The sequence below is a fragment of the Propithecus coquereli genome, unplaced genomic scaffold (assembly GCF_000956105.1).
Source record: "Propithecus coquereli isolate 6110/MARCELLA unplaced genomic scaffold, Pcoq_1.0 Scaffold12, whole genome shotgun sequence".
Lineage (NCBI taxonomy): Eukaryota > Metazoa > Chordata > Mammalia > Primates > Indriidae > Propithecus > Propithecus coquereli.
In genome coordinates, this window is record NW_012136080.1 from 983,504 (window position 1) to 1,010,264 (window position 26,761).

The window sequence follows — 26,761 nt, forward strand, 5'->3', positions numbered from 1 at the left end:
TGTAGTCTTTAATTATCTTCTTTGCATCTATACTCATCAGGAATATTGGCCCATACTATTCTTTTTTTGTCAAATCATTATCTGGCTTTGGTATTGGGTTATGTTAGCCTTATGTAATGAGGTTAAAAGAATTGATTCCCTTTCAAATATTTGGAATAGTTTAGAAGAATTGGTATTAGTTCTTCCTGAAAAGTTCAGTATAATTCAGAAGTGAACCTATCCAATCCTAGACTTTTTATTACTAATGTAATCTCATTACTCTTTATTGGTCTGTTCAGGTTTTCTATTTTCTCTTTTAATCTTGGTAGATTGTATGTGTCCAAGAATTTATACACTTCCTCTAGATTTTTTAATTTATTGGTTTATAGTTCTTCATAACTGTCTTGAATGATTCTTTGTATTTCTGTGGTATCAATTGTGACATCTCCTTTTTCATTTCTGATTTTATTTATTTGGGACTTTTCTCATTTTTCCCTAGTCTAGCTAATGGTTTTTTGATTTCTTTTCAAAAAGCAAAATAGCCTTTTGTTTTGTTGATGATCTTTTCTATTTTTATCTCAATTTCATTTATTTCTGCTGTGATTTTTATTATTTCTTCCCTTCTACTAATTTTGTATTTCATTTCCTCTTGTTGTTCTAGTTCTCTGAGGTGCATCAATAGATTGTTTATTTGAAATAATTCTACCTTTTGAATAGGCATCGATTCTTATAAACTTGCCTCTTAATACTGCTTTTGCTGTGTCCCATATATTTTGGTATGTTGTGTTTCTATTTTCATTTATTTTAAGGAACTTTTAAAATTCCTTTTTAATTTATCCATTCATCCATTGGTCATTTAGGAGCATGTCGTTTAGTTTTCATGTATTTGTAGTTTCAAATGTTCTTGTTGTTGATTTCTAGTTTTATTCCATTGTGGTTTGAAAATGTCCTTAATATGATTTCATTTTTAAAAAATTTTTAAGATTTGTATTGTGTCCTTCCATATGCTTAATCCTGGAGAATATTCCATGTGCTGATGAACTGATGAAAAGAATGTGTATTCTGCAGTGAATGAAGGATATACATGACAACCAGAAAACAATAAAAAATATGACTGAAGTAAGTCCTCTCCTATCAATAATAACCTTAAATGTAAATGCATTAAATTTCCCAACTAAAAGATATAGACTGACTGAATGGATTAAAAAAAACAAAGACTCAATTATATACTGCCTGTAAGAAACTCATCTCTTCTAAAAAGACACATATAGACTGAAAGTGAAGGGAAGGAAAAAGATATTTCTAAAAAATGGAAACCAAAAGTCAGCAGGAGTAGGTATACTTATGTCAAATAAAACATATTTAAGTAAAAAACTCTAAAAAAGACAAAGAAGGACATAAAGGGATCCATTCAGCAAGAGGATATAACAATTAAAACATATATGCATCCAACACTGGAGCACTCACATATACATCGCAAATATTATTAAATCTAAAGGATGAGATAGGCCCAAATACAATAATAGTTGGGTACTTCAATGGCCTATTCTCAGCATTAGACAGATCATCGAGACAGAAAAATCAACAAAGAAACATGAGATTTAAACTGTGCCATAGATCAAATGTACCTAACAGACATTTACAGAACATTTCACCCAATAGCTGCAGAATATACATTCCTTTCTTCTTTTGTTCTTTTGTCCATTATAAACTTTCAAAAGAATAATCTGAGGCCTTCAGAAATCCCAAATGACAAAATGTGTACCATCAATGAATACAAATTATTCTCTTAGTTACTGTGGTTGCAGTTTCAGTTCATCTTCAGTTCATCTTTGCAAAGGAAGTAGCCTTGAAGCTGGAACATGTAATGAAAGACATTTCTAAAAATCATAACTCTAAAATGGCCACATAACCACAATTATGATTATAGGCAGGAAACCTCATTGTGTATCAGTAAAGGCCATGGTTTCCGGCAGTCAGGCTGTGCCTGTGAAATATGGTCTCACATCTCTTTGGAGCATGTCATAAACTGTGTGCTTTGGTTTGTAATTGCAGGTGTAAATAGCAATCTGGTCTTGCAGTTTGGCACATGAACATGCAATTTGCCATTTTATGATTCTGCTTGTGTTTGTGTTCAGGTGCAGAAGTAGATGTGCCTCCAAGATGCAGGCACTCTGAGCCTCACCATGTTTCTACAATCCACTATACTGCAGACTCTAATTTGGAGAATGTGGGAAACCAACAAGGCTGATGAATCTCTATTATTTATTTCCGTTGATTATTTAAAGATCAAACATGATACAATCTGTATATAGAAACTATTTATAGCTCTGTTTTAAAAGTCTTGATAACAATTTTTCAATGTTAAGAGTTAGTCTAGAGGGTTAAAACCAGTTCTCCTTAAAATAAAGCAATTCAAGTCTAATCTACATATGCAGAACAAAAATGTAGCCTTTTCCAAAAGAAAAACAAATTTGAGACACAATGAGAATAATGCACATCTATCTAAAGACATGCCAAAGAGCCTTAGCAAAGGAGACTAGGAAATAGCCATTTTATTTATATATAATAATAAACAGCTCCACAGGATTGATGTTGGCGTAGGTGAAATAAATTTTATACATAAATATACAATGTTTATTAATATGTAAAATATTTTATTATTTTTATTTTGTTTTATAGTTTTTATAAAATTTAATTGAATTACTTTATATTTACTTAATATATTAAAAAAATCAATGTCAAGCTGGAGTCACTCTCTGTGGATTTTGCACATTCTCTCATGTCTGCGTGGTTTTCTCCAGTTTCTTTCCACATCCCCAAGATGTGCACATTAGGTTAATTGCTGTGTCTATTAATAAATGGTTCCAATGTAAGTGAGTGTGGGTGGGGTGTGAGCACACCCTGCAGTGAAATGGGGTCCTTGTCTAGGGTTGGTTCCTGCCTTGCACCCTGAACACCCTGTATAGGCTCCAGCCACCAGCAGCACTGAACTGGAATAATTGGGTAAATAATTATTGTACTCACTTTTATTAATCTTTCTTAAATGTATTATAGCTTACATTTATTTCAGTGCTTAATATTATAAGCGTTTTGGTCTTCATTTAGAAGTCTGGTGATGATTTTCTGACCAGAAATATGCCATAGGAACTTAAATCTTGTTTTTATCAATTAACATACGATATTATAGATCATTTCACCTAAAGTCAAGGTTTCCAAGAGCCTATCAATTTCATGAAGTCAGGAGTTGCTGGTCACACACACACATGCACACACATGTGCATAGAAACTAGTAAGGAAAAACACTAGGCTCAGAGGAGCAAGTGGAAAATCTTTTTATAGATATAACATTCTTACATTTATACCTTTAAACTTTTGAAATACTTAAGAATTTGACAAATGAGAAATAGTATGTGCAAGCTTTTAAAATCAACTTTGTATTTAATAATAGTTTTAGATTTACAGAAAAATTAAAAAGGAAGTACAGAATTTCCACATTCATCACACCCAGTTTCCCTTATTATATTAATCATATTAACATCTTATAATAGTATAATCTACTTGTCGTGATTAATGAATCAATCGATATGTTATAATTAACTAAAGTTCATACTTTTTTCATGTTCCCTTACTTTTCATAATGTTGTTTTTTTGTTCCAGCATCCATCCAGGAAATGATATTATATTTAGTCGCCATGTCTCCTTGTGCTCCTTTTGACAGTTTCTCAGACTTTCCTTCCTTTTGATGATCATGGAGTTTTTTTTTCCTATGTTGTTTTTTTCTTCTTAATTTTTAATATTTTTGATTCACAAATCATAGTTGTATATGTTTATGGGGTATAATGTGATGTTTTGATATGTGTATACAATGTGGAATGATTAAATCAAGCTAATTAACATATCCATGACCTCACTGATTTATCATTTTTTATGGTGAGACATTTAAAATTTACTCTTAGTTATTCTGAAATATATAATGCATTATTGTCCGCTATAGTCACCCTGCTGTGCTATAGATCTCAAAACCTATTCCTCCTGTTTATCCGAAACTTCATACCCTTTGATCAACAATTCGCCATTTCCTCCCTTTTTAATCCCACACCTCAGACTCTGGGAACTATTATTCTACTGTCTACATCAATGAGTGAATCTTTTTTAGATTCCACATATAAATAAGATCATGTAATATTTGTCTTTCTGTGCCTGGCTTACTTCATTTAGTATAATGTCTTCCAGTTCCATTCACATTGTTACAAATGACAAAGTTTCTCCCCTTTTAAAGATTGAATAGTATTCTATTGGGTATATATAAAACATTTTCTTTATTCATTCCATCATTGATGGACCCTTATGTTGATTCCATATCTTGGCTACTGTGAATAATACTCCAATAAACATGGGAGCGCAGATATTTCCTCAAAATATGGATTTCAGTTTCTTTGGATATATACCCAGAAATGGGCTTATTAGATCATATGATAGTTCTATTTTTCGTTTTTTGAAGAATTCCATATTGGTTTTTATAACGGCTATACTAATTTACATTGCCGCCAACAATGTGCAAGAGTTCCCTTTGCCCTATACCCTCACCAACACTTGTTATTTCTCATTTTTTTGATAAAAGCCATTCTAACTGGTATAAGGTGGCATCTCATTGTTATTTTAATTTGCATTTTCCTAATGATTACTGATGCTGAGCATTTACTCATGCATCTGAGTATTTCCATGTCTTCTTTGAAAAATGACTATAATTTTGCACATTTTTTGATCAAGTTGTTTTCTTGCTATTGATTTGAGTTCCTATATATTTATATTTTGAATATTAACTCCTTATCAGATGTATCATTTGCAAATATTTCCTCCCATTCTGTCAGTTGTGTCTTCATCTCTTCACTTCGTTAATTATTTATTTTTATTTGTTTTAATTTGATGCCATCCTATTCATCTATTTTTGATTTTGTTGCCTGTGTTTTCAGGGTCATATCCAAAAACTCATTGCCCAGACACTTGTCGTGGAAACTTCCCCCTATTGCTCCTTATAGTAGTTTTACAGATTCAGGTCTATGTTAAAACATTTAATCCATTTTGTATATGGTATAAGAAAACAATCCAATTTTATACTTTTGCATATGTATATCTAGTTTTCCCAACACCATTCATAGAAGAGACTGTATTTTCCTCCTTGTGTGTTCTTGACAGCTTTGTCAAATTAGTTTTTTATTTTTTATTTTATTTTTACTATTTTTAATTTTTTTTATTTTATTGTATTACGGGGGTACAAATGTTTAGGTTACATATATTGCCTTTGCCTAACCCGAGTCAGAGCTTCAAGTGTGTCCATCTTCCACACTATGCACACCGCACCTATTAGGTGTGTATATACCTATCCCCTTCTCCCCTCTCCCATCTGCCTGACACCTGATGAATGTTATTACTATATGCGAACTTAAGTGTTGATCAGTTAATACCAATTTGATGGTGACTATATGTGGTGCTTGTTCTTCCATTCTTGTGATACTTCACTTAGTAGAATGGATTCCAGCTCCATCAAGGATAATACAAAAGGTGCTAGATCACCATTGATTTTTGTGGTTGAGTAGAACTCCAGGGTATACATATACCACATTTTATTAATCCACTCACGTATTGATGGGCAATTGGATTGTTTCCACATCTTTGCAGTTGTGAATTGTGCAGCTATAAACATTCTAGTGCAGATGTCATGGCCAAAAAACATATGAAAAAATGCTCAACATTTCTAATCATCAGGGAAATGCAAATCAAAACCACAGTGAGATATCACTCATCTCCAGTGAGAATGGTCTTTATCAAAAAGTCTGAAAACAATAAATGTTGATGTGGATGTGGAGAGATAGGAACACTGATACACTGCTGGTGGGACTGCAAACTCTGTGGAAAGTAATATGGAGATACCTCAAAGAGCTACAAGTAGAACTACCATTTGATTCCAGCATCTCCACTACTGGGCATCTACCCAAAAGAACAAAAGCTTTGTCAAATATTAATTAACCATAAATGTGTGAGTTTATTTTTGGACTCTCTATCCTGTTCCACTGGTTGATGTGTCTATATTTTTGCCATATCATGCTGTTTTAATTGTAATTACTTTATAATATGCTTTGAAATTAGTGTGTGAGATGTTTTCAGTTTTGTTCTTTTTGTTCAAGATTGTTTAGGCTATTTGTTGTCTTTTGTGGTTCATATGAATTTCAAAATTTTTTTTTTAGTCTGTGAAAACTGACATTGGAATTTTGTGATTATATTGAATCTGTTGATCTCTTTTGGTAGTTTGGACATTTTACCAATATGAATTCTTTGTCCAAGAACATGGGCTATCTTTCCATTTACTTGTGTGTTCTTCAATTTCTTTCATCAGTGTTTTATCGGTTTCAGTGTACAGGTCTTTTACCATCTTGGGTAAATTTGCCCCTAAGTATTTAATTTCTTTGTTGCTATTGTAAATGGAATTGTTTTCTTAATTTCATGTTCCAATAGTTAATTATTAGTGTATAAAAGCACTACTGATTTTTGTATATTGATTTTATATCCTAAAAATTTACTGAATTTGTTTTTTAGATCTAACAGTTTTTTGCTGGAATCCTTAGAGTTTTCTGCATTTAAGATTGCATTGTCAGCAAAAATAGACAATTTTATTTTTCTTTTCCTAGTGAATGTATTTTAATTATTTCTCTTGACTAATTGTTTTGAGTTCTATGGTAAAAAGAAGTGGTGACAGTGGGCATACTTGTCTTGTTTCTGATCTTTGAGAAAAAGCTTTCAACTTTTGATCATTCAGAATATTAGCTATATATTTGTCATATATGGACTTATTGTGTTGAGGTACATTCCTCAACCTCATAATCTTGCAGCACAATGTTGTTGTGTGGTCTCTCTAGCGTGGTGCCTCTATTGGCCAAAATGCAGAGCAATGGTCAAGCTCTAATCACTTGTGACTGTGAGCCCCACCCTTGTTCTCTATTTCTAAATGATCCCAAATGATCTATTCCTGCTGGTACTCCCAATGTTTCCTGTGGGAAAGGCAGGAGTAAGTCTTCTGCAAGGGTCCCAGAATAGTGGGGAAACTGAATGTCTGCCTCAAACTCACTTTTCCCACTAAACCATAGGTCAAAGGGAATTCTCTATGTGTGGAGCTCTGCTGGCTTGGGGGGCGGGGCAGTGCATCAAAGAGGAGCCATTCCTCTTACCTTTTGAACACGGCTTTTCTCAGTTCTGTGGTCCAGGGTGGTGTCTCAGCCTCACTCCTCAGCTGGAATATTCACAAAGGTATTCTCACCTGTGGATAGTTGCTAGTTGGATTTCTATGGGGAGTAGTGGAGCTAGAAAACTCTCTTTCCACCATCTTGCTGAAATCACTTGCTTTTTGATGACCTTAACAGTTTCAGGAGTACCCCTTAGGTATTTGTAGAATGTCCCTGAATTGTGATTTGTCTGATATTCTTCTCATTATTAGATAGGATTTATGGGTTTTTGGAAGGAAGACTATGGGGTAAAGTCCAATCTCATCACATTTTATCAAAGGTACATATCGTCGATGTAATTTATAACACTGATTACCTGGATGAAATATTGTTTTGGGGTATCTCCACTGTAAGTTATCCCTTTTTTCTCTGTTTTTCATACTGTCCTCTTTGGAATGGAGTTACTGTGTACAGCCCACACTTAAAGTGTACTACCACCTTATAAGTGAATTGAATGCATAAATTATTTGTAATTTTTTCTGCAAGGAAGATTGGTCTAATCCTTATTATTTATTCAATCATTTACTTATATTAGTATGGTCTTCTGGATATTTATTTTATATTTTGGCTTATAGTCAAATATTAATACCACTTCATTCAAAGTGTTCTAATTTTGGCCATTGGAATTTCTTTCAGTTGGTTCCTGTGTGCCTCTGAGAAACCTTATGATTGTGTTTTTTGTTGTTTTCTTTTTAGGGAGGGCTCTTTTTAAATTTTTGGCACTACCAAATGCTCCAGGATCATCTTGTATATTTTCTGCCTGAGTTCTAGAATCAGCCATTTTACAAGAAGCTCTAAATTTTATTATAGAGTAATGTTAGAAACCAAGAACTTGGTGCTCTATTTGTGCAATTCTATTGTAGTGTTGTTGCTTACAGATCCTCTCAGCTGATAGATAAGGAATATATGCTTGTGTATTAACCCACATCTACACACATATCTATAAATATTTTTGCCCTAACCATTTTATCTATATTAAGCCGAATAGGAGCTTGTACTGATGTCGCCAACCCTAATTCATTACCATTCTAGCAACCCCCATTGTCTGTAAACTCTCACTCCACCACTGAGAAATCTTCGTCTCACCATTCACCATCTATTTCCTTAACTGTTCAGTTCCAGTATGCATGTATAATGGGTTCAGAATTCTTAGCCCGTACTCTCATGTAACACAACTTATCAACTAGAACAGTGTTTAAGTACCTTTCACCTTTGATTTTATAGACTATACTCATTTCCAAACTTATTTAAGTCAGCACCTTTTTCTGTCTCTTTCTTTGGTGAGATTATTTTGTACATTTGTAACACAGTTATATTCTTTGTTATATTATGCATTCCATACTGGAATACCTTGACCTCTTAAATAATTTCTTAAAGTTTATACATTAAAGTTCACTCTTGTGCTATAAAGTTTAATAGGTTTGACAAATGCAAAATGTTATGTATCCACCATTACAGCATCATAAGAATAGTTTCACTCCCCTAAAATAACCTTGTGTTTGACCTATTCAAGAGATTGAGTCTGTTCTTACTTTAATTGTAAAGGAGGTTTCCCCAAACCCAGACAAACTTGAGCTGAGACTAACAGCTGAACATCACTGAGGATGTCATTTTTGAGAGTCAAGGTTATGAATTCTGGCTGCCCATTGGACTCATCTTGGGAGCTTTAAAAATCTTGCAAACTAGGCCAAAAGCGAGAAAGATAAATTGAATCTCTGGGGTTGGGGCATAGGCATCAGCATATTTTAAAGCTCCAAGGTGATTGCAATGTGCAGCCAAGTTTAAGAATCATTGCATTAAACCCAGAGAAGTGATCATTACCTTATCAACTTGAAACAAAGCTGCAAAGCTCCTTCTAACCACATCTAGATTTTTGCATTCATACCCAGCAATCAAACCAACTGGCATAGAAAAATTTGCATAAACATTTAACTAAGCAACTGCAAACTTATAAAATATATCTGACTCTCCTCATTCTTAATTCACTCTCTTAACTTTCCCTTCTGATACCATATTGTTTTCTGGGATGAATTTATTTGTTTGTTTGTTTATTTTTAAACCAGCATTAGCAGAACAACTTTTGAACAAAAAGAATATCATGTTTTAGTAACTGTGTTACAGAGTTTTCTTTAACTTGCTTTAGCATTAGAGAGAGTCAGCAGCTTTTTAAAAAAATTTTTTTTAAAACTTCTGCTCTATAGGATAATATAAGCATTCTTAATCAATAATATATCTTTTTCTAGCTAAAAGTGTAATATGCAGCAAAAATTTCACATTCCCAAACACAGACAACAGCAGTGATGACAGACCCTAAACAATCCTCCTACTATCTTCTTAACATAACATCATTAAACAGATCAAGGATCGAGGGGTGACAGACTTTGATAAGTATCTGTTTTTTCTTCAATCTGGTCTGACTCTCAGAAGCCATTTAGACAAGCACACATCCCAGGAACTCCCTCACACAGGAAACAAACATGAAAGTTGGCAAGTGAGCTGAACATATGTTGTCTCATCATTGGCTTGGACACAGAGATTGACAAGCTAAACACCTTATATTTAGTTCACTTATCCTACATTGAGAGCAAATTTATATTCTCATCCATTAGAAGGAGAGATGATAAACCACCTTCATTTTTTTTCTTTTTAAATTGAGAGTGATATAATGGCTACAACAGAATCAATTGCTTTGAAAGTAATGGGGTGAGGCTGTCCACACCATTACTTTCAGCTGTAGCTTTTTGCCAAGTCTACCCAACAGACATAGTAACCAGGTTCAGTGATTTGCACATTGTGTTTGCAAGTTTACAGAGATTTTTGAATCTTTCCCTTTCAGTCCCAACACACACACACACACACACACACACGCACACACATAAATGCATGCATGCGTGGGAATAGGGATGGATTTCAGAAATTTTCAGAGGAAAACTGAGTCTCAATTCTACCTTTTGGAGCTCAGAAGTGTTGGATCTAATGCCGCACAGTCTTTGTGCCTTTTCACAACAATCCTCATTTCACAAACAGCTTCCTATTAGAAAGGCCGGTTGAGAGCTGTGTCTTGGGAAATGGGTTTCCTATAGTGCTGGTAGGTCACTCATCATGGCTGAGACTTAATTACCACTCCACAGAAAATGCCATCAATGGAAAAAAAATACCCTACTAATTTGATTTAATCAGGATTGCATCTGAAGAATGCAAATGAGAAGGATAGTGTCTAATTATTTTTCCATTTTTATCTCCATCAAAGCACATTAATTCTACAAAGTACTTAAAAAGATTTACACTGATTTTCAAATTGAGACCTTGGATATGCATGGGCTTTTACTTTTCTCAGAAACATATCTTGAAGGGGGCTTTTGTACAGCTGGGAGACAGATGTTCATTCTTTTATCTAATTTAAATATGTGTGTGCATATATATATACCTAATTTAATCTACATTTAAAAAGCAAGTATAATATAATAAATTATTTATAGTCACTCATTCATTTAGAGAAAAACTGTTTCATGTGGCAAAATTTTCAGATATGCAGACATATAGGAAGTGACAGGAAACCCTGATCCAGCAAAGATATGGGAAAAAGTGTTACTTCACATTGTTTCTGAAATCGCCCAGATTTGGAAAGCAAAATTTTGCAGGAGAAATAGGAGAGAATGCTGTTTGTCCAGAGATTATTCCGAAGTTTATAAAGTGACTTCAAAATTTATTTAGGTCCATTGAATGGAAATCCAAAGGCAGTTACTATATTATATTTCTATATTGACTTATTTTTAATTTCTCCATGCTTAAAAGATTTTTTTTGTATTCGTACCTCCTTAAAATATCCTAAGAGATAAACTCTGGGACAATCATCATTTCTCTCCTCTTCTGGTTCTAAGAATATCTTAACATAATTTTAAAAATAAAAAACAACAAAACAATAAAAAGGTGAGATACGTGAGGGAAAAGTGGCTCTTGGAGGGTATAAGATAAAAACAGAATGTCATTACTATACGTACAGGCAATGGAAGTAGAAGTCCTTGTACTAATCTTTTCAAAAGATAGTTACGAGATTAGGAGAAATCTTTCATACTCTCAAACCACTCACCAAAGTCAGCTGAGTCAGGATTCCTTGGATTTGGGAAGGTTCTTAGAAAAATCTCTTCACCTGGAATTTTCAAACTTTTTCTCATTTGGATTCATATTTTTGAAAGAATTGACTTATCAAATTATATTCAACAATGAGTAATAATCCATTGTAATGGTTAATTTTATGTGTCAGCTTGGCTAGGCTACAGTACCCAGATACTTAGTTAAACATTAGTCTGGAAAACACTAATAAATTATTTTTATCATTTTTGATTATCAAATGACAAAAGGAATTATTATTCATCTAATCTATAAGTTTTAGGACGTAAAGTATTTTCAACCCTCCTATATTAGTTTTAAAGGATCAACAAAACTTAAATAAGCAATGTAAGGTGGAAAATGGGAACTCAAAGACATAATAAACTTTCATAAAGAAATTGCTAAATAGCATTACATGATGCATATTTTGCTCCAGAGAAAGAGAGCAGTAAAGAGTCTCAGAGAGGGGGTGAGGGGAGAAGGAGGAGAGAGAAAATAGCTGCCGAGGAGGTTAGTCAACATATTATCATAATTCATAAACTGCTTGGTATAGGAGGATTTATGGACTTAGTATGGAATCATGTTCAAATTGGTAGGGAGGTGATGGAGGTGTGGGATTGCCCCAGGTGTTGGGTAGGGTTCTGGGAGATAAGAGTGATGTTACAGCTCTCCTTAAGTCAGATGGCCTTAAACTGACCTTTGTCTTCTGACCAGCATGTAATTATCACACTTAACTATTAGAATAAATGTAAATCCAGCCAGAAGCAAAGAAAGGATGATTAGCTAGTTGAGCATGTTCATTCTGGGTGTAAAGACAATTTCCATTAGGCTTTTGAAACATGGCAAATCCTGAGAAACATCGGGAGTGCAGATGGGGAACTATTTGTCTAGTTCACTATCATTCATCTTACAAATGAAAAAATAGAAAACCTAAAGAATGTCAATGTCTTTGATCGGCCTGAAATGCAGTCATTGAATAGTAATAAAACTGATTTTCAGGTTTTAGCTTGTGTTTTTAGGTCTTAGGATTTTATAAATTTTATAGAGTTTTTATCCTCTTTCCCTAAGAAATGTCTCAGTTCCTAACAGGTGGATGCAGGCCCACAAATTCCAGATTTGACTTGCTTCCAGCCTCCCTATTCGTTTGATTAAAACTGCTTTGAAAATTTTTTACTTAGAATATGCATTTTGTTTTAAAAGTAAGCCCCTGACAGTAGGTTTGAGTCAAGTTATCTCTGTGGCTAGCAGGGAGAAATTATATCATTGTCATCTGTCAAATCTGCTACTATGGGAGATTGACTTTGTCTTTCTCTGACTCTCCTTTCTGTTCCACGTGGAGATTGCTAACAGGAAACATGTTCTTGGGAAAGAAGTATGAGGATATGCCACAAACTGAACCTGTGGCTGACACAACCAGCTGGCAGCCCTGGAGTGTGGCATTTGCTCCTGAGATCAAAAGTGAAAAAGTAAATTCTATCAAAATTCTTTTTCTTTGCCTCTCCTCTTGAAAAACAACTTTAAAGCAATGAACTCATTTGGGAATTAGAGTCCAGGCTGTGACTAAGACAATGGTTTAATCAGGCAGGAAAGGATGGCCAGAACATTTATTTGTGTTCAATGAGCTGAGATAATTTTACCCCTCTTCCCGTATCTTCCAGAAAAAGACTTTTTAGGGCCATTCAAAAATGGAATGCCTTTAACACTCACCCTTTATTTTAAGGACCTAGAAGGAATGTTTGAGTCATCCTAATTTCACAGAAATTTTCCTGAAAGGGGAGGAATGTGTTTCTTTGCTTTGCATGTCCTTGGCCTTAAATGTACTGAGTGGATAGAGGAATTTGACAGCTTTTGTTCTAAACTTAGCCCTCATTCTCTATTTTAGACTCAATAGAGGAAGGACTGATCTTTGTAATTAATACCCATAAAATTAGCAATCAGCAATAGTAGAAAGATAAAATGAGCGTGTGGTTCAATCTCAACAGCCCTGACAGGCAAAGTCCAGTGAGAGGCCCAGAACAACAGAGACACCAGCAGCAGCAGCAGCAGCAGCAGAAGCAGCAGCACATCTTTTTAGCTGGTTTTAATTCCTTTAAATGCACTTTATCCAGGGTCCCTGAAGTTTGGGGGACCAAAGTTTGCTTTTCATTAGAATTCAAAAATATTATCCCTTCTCTTCTTGCATGAGAGTATCTGAAAATTGAATTGGGATCCAGTTAGCCTGGAGAGGGCAAGCACTTTAAAAGGGTAATGAACAGGCATCAGCAAAGATTCTGTTCCTTGGAGACACTCATGTCTCCCTTTTAGAGAACTTCTACTGGTCGGTGAGAACAATAGATTCCTTGTTAATTTCATCATCTACAGAAGTGATAAAGGGTGTGCATAGAATTACAAATTCTAAAGAAATTGTTTCTGAACAATTGTGGTGATAAAGCTTTTATTAGTGTTAAGTGTGTTTGTTTGCATATTTATTTGTATATCTCTCCGTGTGTATACTTAAATGGATAGGGAAAAAACTGAATTTTAACCACATTAAAATCTAGGGCAAACAAGTCAGTGTGTATTATTTGCTCAGTTTCAGCTACTTCCTGGAGGCCCTGAAACCTTATTTCTCCCACCCAATCCTACTGTTTATTCCATAAGCATTTAGCAAACAGTCTCATGCCCACTATCAATGGAGTGAGGCACTAGAGAGGTCTTTTGGCCAAAGGCAATTCATGACCTCCATGGGATCTTTTATTTCTCTAGTGTTATGTAGCCTTTTACCGGTAGTGGTCATGGCCTTTTGCCTTATTTCCCAGGCCAATCTCTTTGGGCCCCGAGCAAAACTCTATCTTCTCTGGGCCCTTTGATTATTCTGCTCCCAGTTTATCATTTTTTCCTGGTTTTCTTATTTCATCTCATGTCAAGTCTGTCACACTCTTTTACATCACCTCCTTGTCCCTTTAGGCATTTGAGTTTTCAGTGTTCTTCCTCAGATTTATTAGATTAATTATCTTTGTTATAGAAATAATAAAGAACATTGTTTCTAATAATTCAACAGTAACACTTTCCAAATTAGAGGCCAAAAATAGCATATTTATCTCTATGTTCTTGAGAAAGTAATTTAACTTCTCCAGGTTGTTTTTTTTTTTTTCCACTCAAATGAGGGTATTGGATTGGATAAGTGGACCTCAAATTTTCGGATGCAGAAAACCCACACAAATAATTCGTTAAAAATGTATATTTCCAGACCTTGATCTCAAAGTTTCAAATTATTTAATTCTCAATAGGTACCTAAGAATCATTATTGTAACATGTATGCTGCTATGTATGGTTTGGTTCCCTCCAAATTCATGTTGAAATTTGGTTGCCATTGTGGCAGCGTTAGGAGGTGGGACCTGTGGAGGTAATAGGGCCATGAAGGCTTCATTTACCCTTTTGCGTAGGATTAATGCTTATAAAAGGGTCACTTTGGTCCCCTCTTTCCCTCTCATGTCCCTCCACTTCCACCATGTGATAACAGAGACAGAAGTTACTGGATGCTAGCACCCTGATCTTGGACTTTCCAGCCTCCAGAACTGTGAGAAAATAAATTTCTGTTCTTTATAAATTACCTAGTTTCAGGTATTCTGTTATAGCAGCACAAATGGACTAAGACATGTCAGGTAATCTTAATTGAATACTTTGAAAAACAATATTCTAGGTGATTTCTACGGTAGATTATATTTTTTAAAGATAGCTCCCTCATATCTCATCCCACGTGTTCTTCTCATAATGTGGTATTGATGTACTTTCAGTAAGAGATGGAAGGTTTATGTAACTTGCCTTTGAATCTGGGTGAGCTGTGACTATGTGCTGTAACTTCTTGTGCTAGGTAATAACAGACAATATAGCTTTCTCTTTGTGCTTTTAGAACTCAGCTGCTACATGTGTGAGGAAGCCACAGCTAGCCCATGCAGAGAGGCCACTTGAAGAGACCATATGTAGGTGTTTTGACCAACAATTCCAGCTAAGTCTCAGCTGACAGAGAGAGCCAACTTATCGGCCATGTGACTGAGCCATCTTGTAAATGAATTCTCCAGCCCAGGTCAAATCATCCCATAGGATGTTGTGTGAAACAGAAAAGCCTTCCCTGCTGAATCCTGCTCAGATAGTAGGCTTCCTAACTGTTGTTTTAAGCCATTAAGTTGTGGGGCGGTTTGTTACACAGTAAGAGGTAACTCAAAATACTTCTAAAATTTATATATTCTGAAATTAGCCAAATGTAATGGTTAGATTATGAATTTTGAAATCAGACAGACCTGGGCTTAAATAGTGTCTCCACTATTAGTTACCGGGTGACTATGGTCAAGTCATTAAAATTTTCTGAGCCTCAAAGATTTTATTTATAAAACAACAATAATAATATTGCCTACCACTTGAGGCTATTTGAGAATATATGAGGTAATGAATGAAAAATATTTTTATGCCATGTCATTTTTTTCTAATCTTAAGAATTTTATTGATGCATATAACCAGGACATGTATACGACTTGCAGTTTTTGAAGACAAATGGCTTGTTTTCAGTGAGTCTTTCTCCTTTAAATACTAGGTATGTGGATATTTTACCCTTAAACATTGTTCCACTTAGATTTTCTTTCATTATATATAATGAAAAAGAACTAGATTAAATTTTGATTGTGGAGGGAGTTTACGGGTCTTTTGGCAATCAACACAAACCATATGCTTTTTACAGTAGAACTGAGGTTAGCAAATCTAATAGAGGCATAAGAATTGGAAAAGAAGTAAATCTTTCTATTTGCAGATCATATGATATAGCATACCCCAGACAATCTATTATATAGCTAACACAAATTATAAAATAATTAAGAAAAGAATAAAATATAAATTAAAATAACCAAAACCAATATAGGAATATTAAAAAAGTAACGAGTTAAAAGATACTTATCTATGATTTTTTTCTAGGACCTGAATATTTCCTTTTTCTCTGTCTTATGCACTAGTAACATATTCTGACGTATAGTATGTAGTAAAAAATACAGAGATGGAGATGAAACTACTCTGAGGTATACACATGTATGTGTCTATTTTTGAGCTACAAATTTAGTTTTACTTAGTTTTTAACAACTTTATTAAACTATAATTGACATTACATAAATTGCACATATTTGAAGTACACAATGTAAGTTTTTCCTGTCACTCTAGATTAGTTTGGTATTTCTAGAACTATATAATATATAAATGGAATCATACAGCATGAACTTTGTTTCTCTCTTATTTCACTCAACATAATTATGTTGAGATCTATTCATGTTGTTGTATGTGTCAATAGTTTATTCCTTTTTATTGATTGTATATACATATAAAATTTGTTTATTTATTCATGTTAATGGACATTTAGGTTACTTCTAGTTTTTGACTCTAACAAATAATGCTACTATTAATATTGATGTCCAAGGATTTCATGGTTATATGTTTTCATTTTTCTAGGAGTGGAATTAATCGATCACATGGCAGGTGCATGTTTAACTTTTTAAGAAACTGCCAGACTTTTCTAAAGTGAACATGTCACTAGCAGCTTGTAAGAATTTTAGTTGTTCCGCATTCTTGCCAACAGTTGTTATGGTCAGTCATTTAAAATCCCCCAGTATTATTTTGTTATTCATTTCTGACTTAATTCCATTGTGATCAGAGAATATACTTTGTATTATCTTTATCTTTTTTAACCTACTGACATTTATTTTAGGGCCAACAATACAGTCTATCTGTGTAAATGTTCCATGTACCCTTGAGAAAAATATGTGTTCTGTAGTTTTTGGGTGGAATGTTTTAAAAATGTCAGTAGGACAAGTAAGTTAATAGTGTTTTTCTAGTCTACTGTATTCTTGATGATTTTCTATCTTTGATTCTGTCATTTATTGAGAGAGTAACACTGAAATTTTCAATTATTATTATCTTTTTCTCAGTGCAGTTTTATTAGGTTTTTCTTCATGTATTTTGAAGCTGTATTATTAGGTGCATAAATATTTAGGATTTCTATGTTCTATTGATGAATTGATCCCTTTATAATTATGAAGTTATCTTTTTACCCCTGCTAATATTCTTTACTGTGAAATATACTTTGTATGATACAATGTAGCTACTACAGTTTCTCTCCATTAGTGTTAGTATTGTATATTTTTTCCAGTACTTTTATGTTTAATCTCTTTGTGTGTTTATATTTGAAGTTCCCTTATTTTAGGCAGCAAATACTTGGATCTTGCTACCTTATCTAATATGATGATCTTTTTAATTTAATTGAGGTATTTAGATAATTTAAATTTAACTTAATTATTAATATGGTTACATTTAATTCTAGTATCTTGCTATTTGGTTTACATTTGTGCTATCACTATTTTGTTTACTTTTCTCTTTTTTCCCTGCCTTCTTTTGGATTAACTAAAATTTTTAAATGATTTTAATTGATCCTCTTTGTTAGCCTATTAGCTATAACTTTTATATTGTTATTTTAATAGTCACTTTAGAATTAATAACATATATTTTTAGTTTGTCATGGTCTACTTTCAAGTGATAATACATTGCTGCACATACAGTACAGCAAACTTAATATACTTTCATTTTTTTCTTCTTCATGTATGTGTTACGAATATCATACATTTTGTTTTTACATGTATACAAACTCCATACTACATTGTTACATGCCAACTAAAATACATGTCAGGCATGTTAGAATTTCAAAATCATTGTTATACTATTACAATACAATATTTGATTGGGGCAAGGGGCATCTACTAAATAATAAAATCTTTGGGTGAAAGGTTGTTAGGAAACAATATTTTCTTTTCTTTAAGTTTGATGCCATATACCCTATAGACTCCTTATTACTTACAAAGAGGAAATAATTCTTTTATAAGAAAGACATGTGGTAGACATCATCTAAACCCAGAGAGGAAACTTAACATCACCATTTATGGAGCAAACTGTTATTCTCTATCTTCAATGTGATGCAAAGGGAAATAACATTATCTTACATGGTATTCTTGCTAAAATCTTTCTCCTGAATCTAGTCATGAGGGAATAATCATGGAAACCTTGACTGTGGGGTATTTTGCCAGACAACTTGCTAGAATGGACACTTAAAACACATACACACACTGTACCAAGAGAGAGAAGAGTGGATGGGGGAATGATAAAGCAAATATGACAAAATTTTGACAATTGTTGAATATAAATGAATGAATTAAAAATATTTAATGGTGTTTAATGTATGGCTATTTTTTCAACTTCTTTTTTGGTTTGAATTTGTTTTGAAGATTAAGGTTTTTGGGGGCAGGTTGGTGGGGGGAGATTCCATTTGCAGCAGATAAAAAGTAGAGAGCCCTTGCTTAAGAGTATAATATTATAGTGAGGCAGAATGTGCATAATAAATATATGAAATAATCAACTAGTATTTTCATATTTTTCACTTTTGGTCTACGGACTATACAGAAACCATGGTGAAATATACAAATTGTTATTAATCGTTTCCACTGGAGATCATTATATAAATCATTTTATCTATTTATTTATTTATTTATCTTCAGTATATTATAGGGTTTCAGATGTTTAGGTTACATATATTGCCTTTGCCCTCCCCGAGTCAGAGACAGCTCCAAGTCTGTCCATCCCTTAGACGCTGGGCACTGCACCCATTAGGTGTGAATATACCCGTCCCCCTCTTACCCCTCCCACCTGCCCTACACCCGATGAATGTTACTACTATATATGTACATACACGTTGATCAGTTAATACCAATTTAATGGCGAGTACATGTGGTGCTTGTTTTTCCATTCTTGCGATACTTCACTTAGTAGAATGGGCTCCAGCTCTATCCAGGATAATACAAGAGGTCCTAGATCACCATTGTTTTTTGTGGCTGAGTAGAACTCCATGGTATACATGTACCACATTTTATTAATCCACTCATGTATTGATGGGCACTTGGGTTGTTTCCATAGCTTTGCAGTTGTGAATTGTGCTGCTATAAACATTCGAGTGCAGATGTCTTTTTTATAGAATGTCTTGTTTTCCTTTGGGTAGATACCCAGTAATGGGATGGCTGGACCAAATGGTAGTTCTACTTGTAGCTGTATTAGGTATTTTCATGTTACTTTCCACAGAGGTTGTACTAGTTTGCAGTCCCACCAGCAGTATATGAGTGTTCCTATCTCTCCATATTCATGCCAACATTTTTTTGGGGACTTTTTGATAAACGCCATTCTCACTGGAGTTCGGTGATATCTCATTGTGGTTTTGATTTGCATTTCCCTGATGATTAGAGATGTTGAACATTTTTTCTTATTTTTTTTTTTTTTGGCCATTATGCTGTCTTCTTTTGAAAAGTTTCTGTTCGTGTCTTTTGCCCAGTTTTTAATGAGGTTGATTTTTTCTTGCTTATTTTCCTTAGTTCTATATAGATTCCAGTTATCAGCCTTTTATCGGATATGTAGCATGAGAATATTTTCTCCCATTCTGTAGGTTGTCTGTTTGGTCTTGTAATAGTTTCCTTGGCTGTGCAGAAGCTTTTTAATTTGATCATGTCCCATTTATTTATTTTTGTTGTTGCTGTGATTGCCTTTGGGGTCTTTTTCATAAATTCTTTCCCTAGGCCAATGTCTGTAAGAGTTTTTCCAACATTTTCTTCTCAATTCTTATAGTTTCATGCCTTAGGTTTAAGTCTGTTACCTGCCGATCATTAAAGAAATCATTTAAGTCTTAATTTTATCATCTGGGGTAATGCCTACTTCACTAGACTGTTTTAATTAATTAAATAGGAAAATATATATAAAGCACCTATTGTGGTGCCTAACACAGAGTAGATGCTTAATCAATAGTAGCTTTCTGTTTCTTGGACATCTTAGGTCTATATGGGTGTGGAACTCTTTCTTGGCACTGCAGTATTTATTGATCACACTGAAGCCTGATTTACCCCTTTATTCAACATGAACTTCTCACCCAATTCCCTGCCTCCCATTGGTCTCTTCTATAGTTTATGTACATCTATGTGAATAGTTCAATAAACTAGAGTTTTTTGGAGTTTGTCTATCTTTCTACTCCCCATAGTGCCTAGATCAGTGTTTTTTAGTTTGCAAGAGTTCAGTGAATACATTAGACTAAAACAATTATAAAGTCTAGGGATGTACCTTAGCATCCTACCTTTCCCAACACTAGTGAGTTTTCATTTGGAATTCCTGAAACTGCCATAATCTTGTACTCTATAATGAGCCTTTACTAAAGCCTAGAAAATCTTCTGAACTCAAGCATAGACTGTGAAAGGAAATGAAAAGGGAAGCGAAGAAAAGAAAGTCATTTATCAATACACTTGCCATGTTTTTCTGAGCCTTAATTAAAATTAATCTCTGTTTTGGGCTAACTTTTAGGCTTATTTTATCTAACCATTTTCTCTTTGATGAAGAAAAATGTGTTCTTGATGTTCAAATATAGCATTTCATTTCTTTCCCCCTTAATCTATTTTGGAGAGCTTTTCTTAATAGTTTGAAACCTTGGCACAGTAAAAAATTGTCACCTGAAATTTAGCACTCTGTATAGAGAAAATTCACCAATAAGGAAGAACATTACATTACCAGGTTAGGCAAAAGCAAATTAACAAAAAAGAAAGAAAGCAAAATGAAAATAAAAACTAATTCTCATTTAATTTTTAGAGAGTAAGAATAACAGTACACAACCCTCTACAAAAGAAGCCCCCAAATTTGAGCTGAATTTGTTTAAAAACCTTACACAGAAGTAGAAACATAAATCACATGGAAGAGAAATCACAATCTAAGTATCTATTCAACCAATTGTAAGGTTGAATTTTAAGTAATGCAAACACTCTCAGAACTGGTCATAGCATTAGTTTGAAAATGCATCTATAATAACTACATTCTAAATAAATTTTCTGTACGTTTTTGCTCTAAATGGCTGCAAAACCCATTATAACTCCATCTTGAATGCCAATATGACTTTTTCTTTCTTAGTAGAAGGAAAATATTTTGAGCACATTTAGACCTGATCTTAAGTCCTCAAATACTCCTGAATGAATGTGGAAAAGGCAGCAATGACTAAGGGGTTTTTTTTGCTGCCATTACTATTACAAAAGTCAAAAATGATAATGATGAAAAAAAACCAACTTATGCCGTGCTGCCAACATGGAAATCAGTGTACCAAGGATGGCTTTAACAGAACTGCCAAAGGAGGTACTAATTCACAGTGCCCATCCCACCTGGGTTTCTGAACTGTGCCAGGTGAGGTTCAATTCCATGGTTTATCAACTTTATGACAACAAACTTGCATAGAAGGAATTTTTCCTATTGAGAGATAGCAATGTTGAATGATTATATTGAACTTGATTATCGATTCAATCTCAACACTATTTTTCTATTAGGATGTCCCCAATAGGGGAATTTAGATGTAAATAGTGTATGTAGCTACCTTTAAAGTGTGGTTGCCTTGCAACCTACTAACTTGTGTTTCTCAAACAGAATGCCATTACTTTTTTTTCTGGTTAAACTGAAAATATCTTTGGGGAAAAAAATAGTGGCTTAAAGGAATTTAAGTCATTTATTATTGAGCATGAATGTCTTTCGGATGCTTTTTGATAAAAGAGAGATCTTGACAGACATAAAAATCTTCAGAGGTTATCAATAAAGAAAGTGGACAGTAAGCTAAAGAAAGATAATAAACACTAAAATGATGCCAGGTTGCCATTGAGCAGGTGAGAGGTCATACAATTTATGCCATGATTTTACCAACATTTGCTCATGTTTTCCTAAAATTCATTCTGATTCTTAGTTCAAGTTATATTATTGAAACTACCAACAAAGACTTATCCTAGGCCTTCATAAAAATTAGATGTTTTTTAAATCTTTATTCCCAGGGAAGAATAGGATTCTACCTCAACCTGGGACCATAGATACCTTGTAGGAGGGGGCTTTGTCTTAACACATTTGTTTTTTCAGCGGTCACATAATGCATAATTGGCAAATTTTGGTGAAATGAATGAGTAGATTTAACATCAGTCAATTGTTATTTGTCAATGTGTTTCAGCACTAGGTTCACCTGTTCCACATATTCTGGAAAGTTCTTTCTTTAATTGCTTGCCAGTTACCAGAGCAGACACTTCTTAAGCTGAACTCCCTTCATGGTGGCCATTATACTCTCAGCATGTGCAACTCCATAAATGGGGATATAATCTCCAGTTCTTTCAAACTGATTTTTTGACAGCTGTTTAGAGGCATGCTGTTAAAAAAAAAAATCAAGATATAGCCCTGAGATGTGACATATTAACTATACTGTCCCCGAGATTATGAACCTAAGCTAATGTCAATTTTGAAAATAGATAATATTTTAATGCCATGGTTGAAAACATCACGTGCAAGCTCCTTTTCTTGTCTTGCCAAACATTTGAGTTTTTGTACATTAACATAAAATTTTCTTGGAATTTGCCTTAAGAATGCAAATTTGAAATGGATGTGAATTATAAGAAGCCAAAAAAAAAAAGTTGTTATCTTGAAAATAAAATCCTTCAATGATTTATATATTTGACTTCAACTTTAGATTACCATTGCTGAAACATCTGAGTGTGTTGTCTGAGCCTAATATCTTATCAAAAGCTATTAAACTATTAACAGATTTCTAGCTATTTTGCCAAATCACAGGATGTTATCTGGAAAAAGTTGGTAAGGGTATCGGGGGAATCTTTGACTCACTAAAGCATGATTTTAACAGAGGACAATGATATAAATACATTTTTAAAAAGTTAATTTTGTAACTTTTACTTGAAATACAGGAATATAGTTGTTCTCTGGTCCCTATGTATAAGTTTGAATGATCATCTGGATTTCTGTCAAGTACATACAAGAGTCATAACAATCATGTTTTTAAAGAAAAAATTATTTCAAAGATATTATTTTCTGTATGCTTCTTGCATGATGTTTTGGTGATATGTATTACTATCATCCTATTGAACTGTATGGATCATTATGATTATATAGTATTTGAGCATGCATATTTAAAAATATGCTCAACTATTTGAATAAAGAAAAGACATTGAATATGAGCTACAATAGTACTATCAACACACACACTTATGTAGCTGTCCCTATATATAGGGCAATACGGCAGCTCTGGGAAACAGACTATATAATGGGATCAATGTATCCCCTATATAGACTCAGGTAAGCAAAAATAGTGGCTAGAAAATCTAGGTAATAAAAAAGCCTATTGATAAAACTGTTAAAAACCCAGTGAGCAAGCTAATTCTAAAGAATATACATAGTTTAAAAATAGCTAGAGTTGTCAATGATGTATTCTTCCATTCATTTATTTTATTTATATATAAATAAAGAAATATATATTTGTAATCTGCTATGGATAAGAAAACACTGTCCTACCCCTCAGCAGTGAAAACATAGAGTTTCCTCTTGGGTAGAGAAGGCACATACATAAAAAAGTTTAACAAAACAAGAAGGCGCATAAAATGAGTAGATAATATGGGCTGGGGAGTAAGAATTAACAGAGAAAGAATAGAAAGAAGTCCTTCAAAGAGGAAGAATTTGAGCTAACCTCTGGGAGAATGGTTGGATTCATAAACAGAGAAAACAAAAAAACACGTTGTAACAGGGATAATGAAATATCATCTCATTCCAGTACAAATGGCTTTTTCCCCAAAAGACAGGCAATAAGGAATCCTGGTGAGAATGTGGAGATAGGAAAGTTGTTTGAATTGATGGAAATGCTCAATATCTTGACTGTTGTAGAACTTAGATACATGTATCTATACTCTTGGTGGCAATGTGAATTGGTGCAATCATTATGGAGAACAGATGGAAATTCCTCAAAAAACTAAAAATAGCACTCCCATATGACCCAGCAATCCCACTGCTACGTATATATCCAAAAGACAGGAAATCAGTATATTCAAAAGACATCTGCACTCCCAAGTTTATTGCAACACTATTCACAATAGCCAAGATTTGGCATCAACCTAAGTGACTGTCAGTGGATAAATGGATAAAGAAAATGGAACATTATAATATCACACAATGGAATATTATTCAGCCTCAAAAAATAATGCAATCCTGTCATTTGCAACAGCATGGGTGGAACTGGAGAACATTATATTAAGTGAAATAAGCCAAGCAAAGGAGTATAAATTTCCCATGTTCTCAGTCATATATGGTAGCTAAAACTTAAGACAATTGATCTCATCGAGACAGAGAGCAGAATGATGGTTATGAGAGGCTGAGAAGGGGAGGAGGAGGGAGGAATAAAGTGAGGATGGTTAATGGGTGCAAAAATGTGGTTAGATAAATAGAATGAATAATATTTGATAGCTCAACAAGGTGACTATAGTCAACTATAAGTTATGGCATACTTTAAAATAACTAGAAGAGTAGAATTGAAATATTCCTAACACAAAGAAATGATAAGTGCTTGAGTTAATGGATACTCCAATTACTCTGATTTGATTATTACACATTGTATGCCTGTATCAAAACATCACATATACCCCATAAATATATAAAACTATTATGTACCCATAATAATTGAAAATAAAAATTAAATAACACAAAAAACAGCATTTAGATATAATTTATTTAAAGTAATATGCACCCATCTTAATTGTACAGTTTGATGAAATTTGATATATATACATATATATATACACACACACATATCTAACTTCCACAACAGTCAAGATGTTGAGCATTTCCATCAACTTAAACAACTTCCCTATCCCCCTTTGCATTCAAACTCCCATCACAAGCCCCAAGTAACTGCCAATTATCTTTCTGTCATTATAGATTGGAAGAAATACGAATCATCAAAAAACACCTGAAGAGATATTCAACATCATTAATCACCAGGGAAACACAAATACTAACCACAATAAGATAATTCACACACATTCGGCGTAATAACTACACACACATGTGTGCGCACACACACAGACTGTTCAAATTGTTGACTGGATGAATATGGAACACTTAAATACATATACTTCTGGTGGGGATAAAAAATAGTACGACACTTTGAAAAACAGTTTGGAAGTTTCTAGTAAAGTTAAATATATATTACCATATGAACCAGCAATTCTACTCACAAGTATTTTACAAAAAAGTGAAAACATATGTCTGCAAAAAGATTTAAATATGAATTTGTTTTATGTCTATTTTTGTGCTAGTGCCACAGTGCTTTAATTATTTCAGTTTTGGAATGTATTTTAAATTTTAGTAGGAAAAGCCTGTGCTTATTTTTAAATAGAACTCTCTGGATATTCAAGATTATACATTTTTCAAAACTCTCAATATTATTTTGTTAATCACCAAAAATTTCCATTATTAATTTAAGAAAAATGGCCATATATGTAATATTGAATCTTAATAAAAGCCAAGAAAGATCTTTCCATTCATTTAAATATTTTTTAATGTTTGTCAGTTGGGTTTTTGTGACTTTTATGTATGTTTCTTGATAATCGGTTTAAAAAATAGCAATATTTAGAACTTCTTCAAGAAAATGAGTGAAAATATGAGTTAGGCAGATGAGTAAACAAGATGAGTATTCATAAGAATTATGGAGTGAGAAAGATGGAGAAGGAACCTAGCTTTCACAGTATACTCTAGATGTGAATTTTGACCTGTAGCCTGGTTATTAAACACACTGAAATATTATATATATATGCAGCCATTGAAAGTGTGTTTGGGGAAGACTCCGTGAGGAAGAGTAGTGTAATAAAAAATACTGACCCAGGAGTCAGAAACTCAGTATTATTGTTTGGGCTCAGAAAAGAACTGTTTTACTCTAGGTAAGCCCTTTGATTTCTCTGGATCTCACTTGTCTAATTTGTTTAAAATAAGATTGAATTAAAAAATTTCTAATTTTTCTACTAGCTATGATACCCTGTGATTCAGCTAATGGTTAATTCTATATGATGGCTTTCTCTCAATTTCTGTATTTGTTAAGTTTTCAATTTGTATTTCTTTGTTTTGTGTTTAATCTTTTTAATTAAAATAAAAATTATATTTATGGTGTACAGTGTGAATTTTGAAACATGTACACATTGTGTAATGATTGAATCAAACCAGTTAACATATTCATCACCTCACATACTTATTTTTTGTACGAAGAACATTTAAAATCTACTCTTTTATGGCAATTTTCAAATATACAATACATTATTATTTATTATAGTCAACATGATATACAATAGATCTCTGAAACTTACTCCTCCAGTCTATCTGAAATTTTGTACCATTTGACCAATATTTCCCCATTTCCTTACTGACCTTCCACCCCTACCCCTCATCCCCCAGTAACCACCATTTTACTCTACTTCTGTGAGTTCAAATTTTTTTTTGCTTTTTTTTTTTTT